Below are 10,244 nucleotides of genomic sequence, written 5' to 3'. Positions count from 1 at the left end.
GAAGAACAAAGCTGGAGATATCATACTTTCTGATTTCAAACTACATTACAAAGCTATATAATCAAAAAAGTACATATCTGTCATAAAAAAAAGTCAGTGGAACAGAATAGAGAGCCCAGAAATAAAACCATGCATACATGAGTAATTTACAAGGAGGCTAGAGTATGCAGTGGAGAAAGGACAGTCTCTTCAATAAATTGTACTGAGAAAATTGGAGACCCACAAGCACAAGAATGAAACTGGACCACTATCTTACACTATACACAGATATTAATGCACAATAGATTACAGTCTTTTTTAAATTTTAATTTTTTGAATTTACATCCAAGTTAGTTAACATATAGTACAACAATGATTTCAGGGGTAGATTCTTTAATGCCCCTTAAACAGTTAGCCCATCCCCCCTCCCACAACCCCTCCTGTAACCCTCAGTTTGTTCTCCATATTTATGAGTGTCTTCTGTTTTGTCCCCCTCCCTGTTTTTATATTATTTTTGTTTCCCTTCCCTTGTGTTCATCTGTTCTGTGTCTTAAAGTCCTCATATGAGTGAAGTCATATGATATTTGTCTTTCTCTGACTAATTTCACCTAGCATAATACCCTCCAGTTCCATCCACATAGTTGCAAATGGTAAGATTTCATTCTTTTTGATTGCCGAGTAATACTCCATTGTGTGTGTGTGTGTATATATGTATATATATATATATATATATATATATATATATATCTCCACATCTTCTTTATCCATTTTTCCGTCGATGGAAATCTGGGGTCTCTCCATACTTTGGCTATTGTTGATAGTGCTGCTATAAACATTGGGGTGCATGTGCCCCTTCGAAACAGCACACCTGTGTCCCTTGGATAAATACCTAGTAGTGCAATTGCTGGGACGTAGGGTAGTTCTATTTTTAATTTTTTGAGGAACCTCCATACTGTTTTCCAGAGTGGCTGACCAGTTTGCATCCCCACCAGCAGTGCAAAAGAGAGCCTCTTTCTCTACATCCTCACCAACATCTGTTGTTGCCTGAGTCATTAATGTTAGCCATTCTGACAGGTGTGAGGTGGTATCTCATTGTGGTTTTGATTTGTATTTTCCTAATGATGAGTGATGTGGAACATTTTTTCATGTGTCGGTTGGCCATCTGGATGTCTTCTTTAGAGAAGTGTCTATTCATGTTTTTTGCCCGTTTCTTCACTGGATTATTTGTTCTTTGGGTGTTGAGTTTGATAAGTTCTTTATAGATTTTGGATACTAACCCTTTATCTGATATGTCATTTGCAAATATCTTCTCCCATTCTGTCAGTTGCCTTTTAGTTTTGCTGATTGTTTCCTTTGCTGTGCAGAAGCTTTTTATTTTGATGAGGTCCCAATAGTTCATTTTTGCTTGTGTTTCCCTTGTGTCTGGAGACATGCTGAGTAAGAAGTTGCTGTGGCCAGAGTCAAAGAGGTTTTTACCTGTTTTCTCCTTGAGGATTTTGATGGCTTCCTGTCTTATGTTTAGGTCTTTCATCCATTTTGAGTTTATTTTTGTGTGTGGCGTAAGAAAGTAGTCCAGGTTCATTTTTCTGCATGTCGCTGTCCAGTTTTCCCAACACCACTTGCTGAAGAGACTGTCTTTATTCCATTGGATAGTCCTTCCTGCTTTGTCAAAGATTAGTTGGGCATATATTCGTGAGTCCATTTCTGGGTTCTCTATTCTGTTCCATTGATCTCAGTGTCTGTTTTTGTGCCAACAATGGATTAAAGTCTTAAATGTAAGACCTGAAACCATAAATCTCCCAGAAGAAAACATAGTAAATTACTTGACCTGAGTCTTAGTGATGATATTTCAAATTCGACACCAAAAGTAAAGGTAGCAAAACCAAAAATAAACAAGTGAGAGAGACTACATAAAACTAAAAGCATCTGCACAGCAAAGGAAACCAACAAAATGAAAAGACAACCACTGAATGGGAGAAAATACTTGCTAATTACATATCTGATTAGTGATCAATGGCCAAAGTATATAAAGAGTTCATATAATTAAACAGCAAAAAACCCAATCTGATTAAAAATAGGCAGAGGCTCCGACAAGACCTTTTCCTATAGAAGACATACTGATGGCCAACAGGTTTGTGAAAAGGTGCTCAACATCCCTAATCATCAGAGAAATACAAATCAAAACCACAATGAGATAACATCTCATACCTGTTAGAATGGCCAGTATCAAAGAGACAAGAAATAGTAAGTGTTGGCAAACACGTGGAGAAAAGGGAACCCTCGTGTACCGTTGGTGGGAATGCAAACTGGTGCAGCCACTGTGGAAGACAGCATGGAGTTTCCTCAAAAAATTAAAAACAGAAATACCATATGCTGCAATAATTTCACTTATGGGTATTTATCTGAAGGAAAGAAAACACCATCTTGAAAAGATGTCTACACCACCATGTTTTTTGCAGCATTATTTATAACAGCCAAGATCCAGAAGCAATCTTAATGTTCCTCAATGGATGAATGGATAAAGAAGACATGATACACACACACACACACACACACACACACGCACGCACACACACACACTGGGATATTATTCAGCTATAAAAAGAAGGAAATCTTGCCACTTGTGCAACCTGAATGAACTCTGAGGTTACTATGCTAAGTGAAATAAGTCAGACAGAGAAATATAAATACCATAGTTTCTCAATTATATGTGGAATCTAAAAAAACTAATTAACCAACAAACCAAAACACCAAACTCATAGACCCAGAGAAAAGATTGGTGGCTGCCACAGAAGATTTGGGAGTGGGAAAAATGGGTGAAGGGGTTCAAAAGGCACAAACTTCCAGTTATAAAATAAGTAAGTCTTGAGGATGTAATGTTCAACATGGTGACTATAGTTAATAATACTGTATTGTATATTTGAAAGCTGCTAAGAAAGTAAATCTTGAATGTTGTCATCACACAAAAAAGCAACATTTGTAACTAAGTGTGGTGATGGATGTTCACTAGATTTACTGGGGTGATTATTTTAAAATATATACAAATATTAAATTGTTATCTTGTATATCTGAAACAAATATAATATTAAATGTCAATTATATCTCAAAAAAATAAAATCACATAATAAAACAGAAAGGAGAGGGAATTAGGAACTGTTTTGTCATAAGCTAATAAATTTGAAAACATAAATGAAATAGATACATTCCTGGGGCGCCTGGGTGGCTCAGCATCTGACTTTGGCTCAGGTCACGATCTCAAAGTTCGTGAGTTTGAGCCCTGTGTCAGGCTCTGTGCCGACAGTTCAGAGCCTGGAGCCTGTTTCAAATTCTGTGTCTCCCTCTGTTTCTGCACGCTCCCATCCTGGCTAGCATTCTGTATCTCTTTGAATAAAAATGTAAAAACAATTAAAAAAAACATTCCTGAAAACACAGCAGAAAACTGAAGTGGTACTGAAAACCATCCCTTGTCCCCTTCCAAAGCCTCAGCCACATGTTGTTTGTGTGAGTTCTACCAAACTCGTAAAGAACAGGCAGTTCCCATCTTAAACAAGTTTCTCCTACGAAATGAACAAAAAGAACAAAACACAGCAACAGCTGCCCAGCTCATTTTATATTTATTGCCATGGATAGCTCCCAGTTGATGCCTAAGGCTTGCTGCCTGACCCTGAACTTTCATTTCCTTGTCTAAGAACTTGGGTTCATATTCACTACATCCCTAGTGGTTGTGAGGATCAAACAAAATAAAAACAGGCAGTGCCTGCAGCCTGGAAGTAAAGTCCTCAGTGAGTTCCTCCCTCTCCTTCTTTCCTTACTCCTTCACACAAAGTCCAGGACTGAGGGTCACAGTAATTAATACCTCCTCAGAGATGGGAGAGAGCTGTACAGGCTAGAGTCATCTATGAAAGTGGAAAAGTTCAGTTCTCCAGTGGAAGAAGCAGCCATGTGCACAGACTTCTGGCTCTGGGGCTGCTGGGGTAAGGGGTTGGGGTTTCTGCCTCCTGAAGAGCCCTCCACCCAGCTGACACAGGGGGCAGAGCAGGGGTGGAAGGACAGATTGGGAAACTGCTAGCTAAACTGAGGCCAAGAGGACCAGGGAGAGCTGGCGGGGGGGGGGGGGGGGGGGAGGTCGTGGGGTGGTGGGGCTGGTGAGCTGGTGGGCACAGGTTCAGGAGTAGCTGGGCCAAGTCCCAGGGAATGCCAGGAGAGGCTAAGCAGGGAGCTGGGCTCCAGGGAAGAGATGGCTGGCCAGACCCCTCTGTCTCAGGGAGGCTGAAGGCTGAGAGCAGGGATAAGAGTGGTCGTATTGATCATCCTCACTCAGCTGACCATGTGATGGTGGTTGTCTCACAGCAATTAGAGGTGGGAGCTGCTGACTGTCTCCATATTGATGAGAAGGAAAGAGGCTCAGAGGGACTCCCTCAGTTGTCCCTAATGGAAGAGTTGGGTGGAATTTGTGGTAGGCTTCAAAGTCCCTGTTCTGTCCTCTGAGACAAGGAGCGAGGTTGCAGGTGAGGGAGAGGAGTCAGGTACAGTTGGGCAATGGCAGGACCTAGGCTCTGTCAATATTTGGATAGGTCAATCATTAGCCAACTTCAGCCTTGTCCCTTGGCAGTCTCCACTGGAGCAGGTGCAGGGCTAGGCCTGGCCCAGGCTGCAGCCCTGCTGGAAACTCCAGGGGGCTCAGCCAGGATTGGATATGGCAGGGCAGGCAGGGGGCAGCGCCTACCCTCTCTGCTCAGGATGTTTCCCATGGTAGGTGGTTCCTCACCTGTTCCCAAACGGGGCTGCAGTTCGGTCTCTGGGGCCAAACAGACACTTAGGTCACTGAAATAGTTGAAGTGAGTTTTAAAAGAATGTATCAAGAAAGAAAAAAGGCATTGAACGTAGTCATCATGGGGGCGTCTGGCTGGCTTAGTTGGTAGAGCGTGCGACTCTTGATCTCAGGGTTATAAGTTTGAGCCCCACGTTAGGTGTGGAGATTACTTAAAAATAAAATCTTTAAAAAAAAAAAAAGAATGTAGTCATCATGGGAAAGTCAGAATTGTGATGGACTTTATTGCACTTATTTTGTGGTTCAGCATGATTTTTGATTTAAATTATGTACGTGGGGAGGAGGAACACACCATAATCTTTCTAGTTCTCAGAAGTTCTTAAATCAGACTCTGTTTACCTGGACCTGTGCTAAGGACCAGGGATTTTTCTAGCCCCTTTATATGCACTGTTTGATTTAATCCTCTAAGCGCTCTTAAAAGATGCATGCTGTCGTTCTCCCACTTTACCCAGATGAGGAAAACTGAAGCTCAGAGAGATAAAACTTCTTCCCAAACACATATGGTGAGTATGGAGAGAATGAGGATCTGCCCCTAAGTTTGTTGGCCTCCAGGCAAGGATTCTTAATGTCAGTCCTAGAGAGACCTCAGCAGAGCCAGGAATTAACAGGGTGAGAGAGCAAGTGAGGGTGTTCCCAGGTTCTGGCAGAGGCTGGAGCTGAATGGGGCTGGCTATGGCAACACGGGGTTCTAAAGACTGACACATCGCTGTTGTGGGGTCTCCACAGAGCCCTGATTCTGTTACCAAGTGGGATGCAGATGGAGGGACAGCAGCTCTCCCAACACAAGGTGCAGGTGCTAGAGCTGGTTTGCAGTAACTGGATAGTAACAAGCCTAACCCGGCTCCAGAGAATCTATGCTATTTGGGGGCCAGTTACCTCAGCCCATTAGGCCACAGTACTCCTTAGCTGTCCCTCATTTGGAAGGCAAGCAAACCCAGATCACACAGCAAGCTGGTGGGAGAGCTAGGCCCGAAGCCCAGGTCCTCTGGTTTCTAGTCCTTTCCCCTGCACCCACCACCCCCCGCCCCGCCATGCAATGTGCACAAGGGTCAGAGTGTGGGCACTAAGGGTCCCACAGAACCCCTCATCAGCAGGAGAGCGTTGCACACGTTTACAAAATTCATGCATGTGGTTAAACAATCACATGGTACAGAGGACCTCATATGAGTAGTCAGTCGGCCATCCCCTCTCTCCACATTTCTTTCTTGCTTTCTCTCTATGCTGATTTGAGGAGTTTCTATCAATCTGTCTTCAAGTTCACTAATGTGTCTCCTCCTGTGGCCAATCTCTGTGAAAGCTGTGCAATGAGTTATTAATTTCAGATATCAAAGTTTCAGTTCCAGAGGGTCCACATGATTTGTCTTTGCATATTCCATTTCTCCAAGAAAATCTGCACCTTTCCACCCATTTGGCCCACTGTTTTCTCTGTCTTCTTTAATACATTGTGGGTGTGCAAATATTGGCTCTTTTCTTCTTGATTATTGGTTACATTTTTTTCTTCTTTGTCTTATAATTTTTATAGAATGCAGAAACTCATTTAAAAAGGAATTAGAGCAACCAAAGATTATATATTTTTTCCTACCAGAAAATGTTTCCTCTTTCTGGTTCAATCAAGAACTAAGCTGGTAACAGCTGGTTTTTCAGCAGAAACCACAGGCTAGAAAAGAGTGGCATGATACATTAAAAGTACTGAAAGGGGAAAAAATTACAACCAAGAATACTCTATCTAGCAAGGTTATCATTCAGAATAGAAGGAGAGATAGCTTCCCTGGCAAATGAAAGTTAAAGAAGTTGATCACCACTAAACCAGTCTCATAAGAAATGTTAAAGGGAATTCTTTAAGTGGAAGAAAAAGGCTGTTACACTAGAAGTAAGAGGAAAGGAAAAAAGAAAAAATTTCACAGGTAAAAGTAAACGTACAGTAAAGATGGTAGGTTAATCACTTATAAAAGCCAGTATGGAGGTTAAAACACAAAAGTAGTAAGAGTAATTATATCTATAAAAATTAGTCATGGGATACACAAAATAAAAAGATGTAAAGCATGATACCATACACATAAAATGTGTGTGTGTGTGTGTGTGTGTGTGTGTGTAAAAATTTAGTGATTTTAGAGTGTCCTTGGACTTAAGGGACCATCAACTTAATATAGACTGTTACACACATAAAATGTTGTATATGAAACCAATGGTAACCACAAATAAAAAACCTACAATAGACACACAAAAAATAAAGAGAAACGAATCCAAGCAATAACACTAAAGAAAGCCATCAAGCCACAAGAGAAGAGAGCAAGAGAAGAAGAAACAGAGAAGAACTACAAACACAACCAGAAAAACAATGAACAAAATGGCAATAAATCCTTTAAGTGTAAATGGACTAGGGACACCTGGGTGGTTCAGTCGGTTAAGCGCCCAGCTCTTGACTTCAGCTCAGGTCATATCTCACGGTTCATGGGTTTGAACCGCGTCAGGCTCCATGTTGAGCGTGGAGCCTGCTTGGGATTCTCTCTCTCTCTCTCTCTCTCTCTCTCTCTCTCTCTCTGTCTCTGTCTCTCTGTCTCTGTCTCTCTGTTCCTGTATGTCTCTCTCCTCTCACCCTCTCTTGCTCCATGCTCTTTCTCTCTCAAATAAATAAACTTAAAAAAATGTAAATCGACTAAATGCTCAAATCAAAAGACATAGGGTGACTAAATGGATTTTAAAAAGTAAACAAGACCCACATATTTGTGACCTTCAAGAGACTCACTTCAGACCTAGACAGTACAAACTACAATAGAAAAATATATACCATACAGATGGAAGCAAAAAAGAAAAAAAAAAACTGGGGTAGCAATACTTATGTTGGACAAGATAGACTTTAAAATAAAGACTACAGCAAGAGATAAAGAAGGACAATACATAATGATAAAGGGGTCAATCCACCAAGAAAATGATAACTATTGTAAATATCTATACACTCCTATCTATCTATAAGAGCACCTGAATACATAAAGCAAATACAAATAAATACATAAAGCAAATATTAACAGACATAAAGGAAGAAATTGACAGTAATACAGTGTACTAGGGGACTTTAACACCCCACTTGTATCAATGGATAGATTATCCAGACAGAAAATCAACAACAACAACAAAAAAACAGTGGTTTTGAATAGCATGTTACAGTTGTGAATGGGATCAGTTTCTTTATTTCTCTTTCTGTTGCTTCATTATTGGTGTATAAAAATGCAACCGATTTCTGTACATTAATTTTGTACCCTGCGACTTTTCTGAATTCGTGTATCAGTTCTAGCAGACTTTTGGTGGAGTCTGTTGGGTTTTCCATGTAGAGTATCATGTCGTCTGTGAAAAGTGAAAGTGTGACTTCCTCTTTGCCAATTTTGATGCCTTTTATTTCATTTTGTTGTCTGATTGCTGATGTTAGGACTTCCAATACTATGTTAAACAACAGTGGTGAGAGTGGACATCCCTGTCGTGTTCCTGATCTCAGGGGGAAAGCTCTCAGTTTTTCCCCATTGAAAATGCTATTAGCTGTGGGCTTTTCAAAAATGGCTTTTATGATGTTTAAGTATGTTCCTTCTATCCCAGCTTTCTTGAGAACCATAAAATACCTAGGAATAAACCTAACCAAAGATGTAAAAGATCTGTATGCTGAAAACTATAGAAAGCTTATGAAGGAAATTGAAGAAGATACAAAGAAATGGAAAAACATTCCGTGCTCATGGATTGGAAGAATAAATATTGTCAAAATGTCAATACTACCCAAATCAATCTACACATTCAATGCAATCCCAATCAAAATTGCACCAGCATTCTTCTCAAAGCTAGAAAAAACAATCCTAAAATTTGTATGGAACCACAAAAGACCCCAAATAGCCAAAGTAATATTAAAGAAGAAAACCAAAATGGGAGGCATTACAATCCTAGACTTTAGCCTCTACTACAAAGCTGTAATCATCAAGACAGTATGGTATTGGCACAAAAACAGACACATAGACCAATGGAATAGAATAGAGACCCCAGAATTGGACCCACAAAAGTATGGCCACCTAATCTTTGACAAAGCAGGAAAGAGTATCCAATGGAAAAAAGACAGTCTCTTTAACAAATGGTGTTGGGAGAACTGGACAGCAACATGCAGAAGATTGAAACTAGACCACTTTATCACACCATTCACAAAAATAAACTCAAAATGGATAAAGGACCTGAATGTGAGACGGGAAACCATCAAAACCCTAGAGGAGAAAGCAGGAAAAAATCTCTTTGACCTCAGCTGCAGCAATTTCTTACTCGACACATCTCCAAAGGCAAGGGAATTAAAGGCAAAAATGAGCTATTGGGACCTCATCAAGATAAAAAGCTTCTGCACTGCAAAGGAAACAATCAACAAAACTAAAAGGCAACTGATGGAATGGGAGAAGATATTTGCAAATGACATATTGGATAAAGGGCTAGTATCTAAAATCTATAAAGAACTCACCAAACTGCACACCTGAAAAACAAATACTCCAGTGAAGAAATGGGCTGAAGACATGAATAGACACTTTTCCAAAGAAGATATCCAGATGGCTAACAGACACATGAAAAGATGCTCAACGTCACTCATCATCAGGGAAATACAAATCAAAAGTACAATGAGATATCACCTCACACCAGTCAGAGTGGCCAAAATGAACAAATCAGGAGACTATAGATGCTGGAAAGGATGTGGAGAAATGGAAACCCTCTTTCACTGTTGGTGGAAATGCAAACTGGTGCAGCCACTCTGGAAAACAGTGTAGAGGTTCCTCAAAAACTTAAAAATAGAACTACCCTATGACCCAGCAATAGTACTGCTAGCAATCTACCCAAAGGATACAGGAGTGCTGATGCATAAGGGCACATGTACCCCAATGTTTATAGCAGCACTCTCAACAATAGCCAAATTATGGAAAGAGCCTAAATGTCCATCAACTGACTAATGGATAAAGAAGATGTGGTTTATATATACAATGGAATACTACATGGCAATGAGAAAGAATGCAATCCTGCCATTTCCAACGACATGGATGGAATTGGAGGGTATTATGCTAAGTGAAATAATCAGGCAGAGAAAGACAGCTACCATATGTTTTCACTCATATGTGGATCTTGAGAAACTTAACACAAGACCATGGGGGAGGGGAAGGGGGAAAAAAGAAGTTACAGAGAGGGAGGGAGGCAAACCACAAGAGACTCTTAAGGACTGAGGACAAACTAAGGGTAGATGGGGGGTGGGGGAGAGGGGAAAATGGGTGATGGGCAGGGAGGAGGGCACTTGTTGGGATGAGCACTGGGTGTTGTATGGAAACCAATTTGAAAATAAGTTATATTTAAAAAAAAACGAATAGCATATTATACCAAATAAACCTGACAGATTCATACAGAACATCCCACCCAAAACAAATAAAATACA

This window comes from Felis catus, chromosome C1, assembly GCF_018350175.1.
Source record: "Felis catus isolate Fca126 chromosome C1, F.catus_Fca126_mat1.0, whole genome shotgun sequence".
Lineage (NCBI taxonomy): Eukaryota > Metazoa > Chordata > Mammalia > Carnivora > Felidae > Felis > Felis catus.
Note: the sequence above shows the minus strand (reverse complement) of the source record.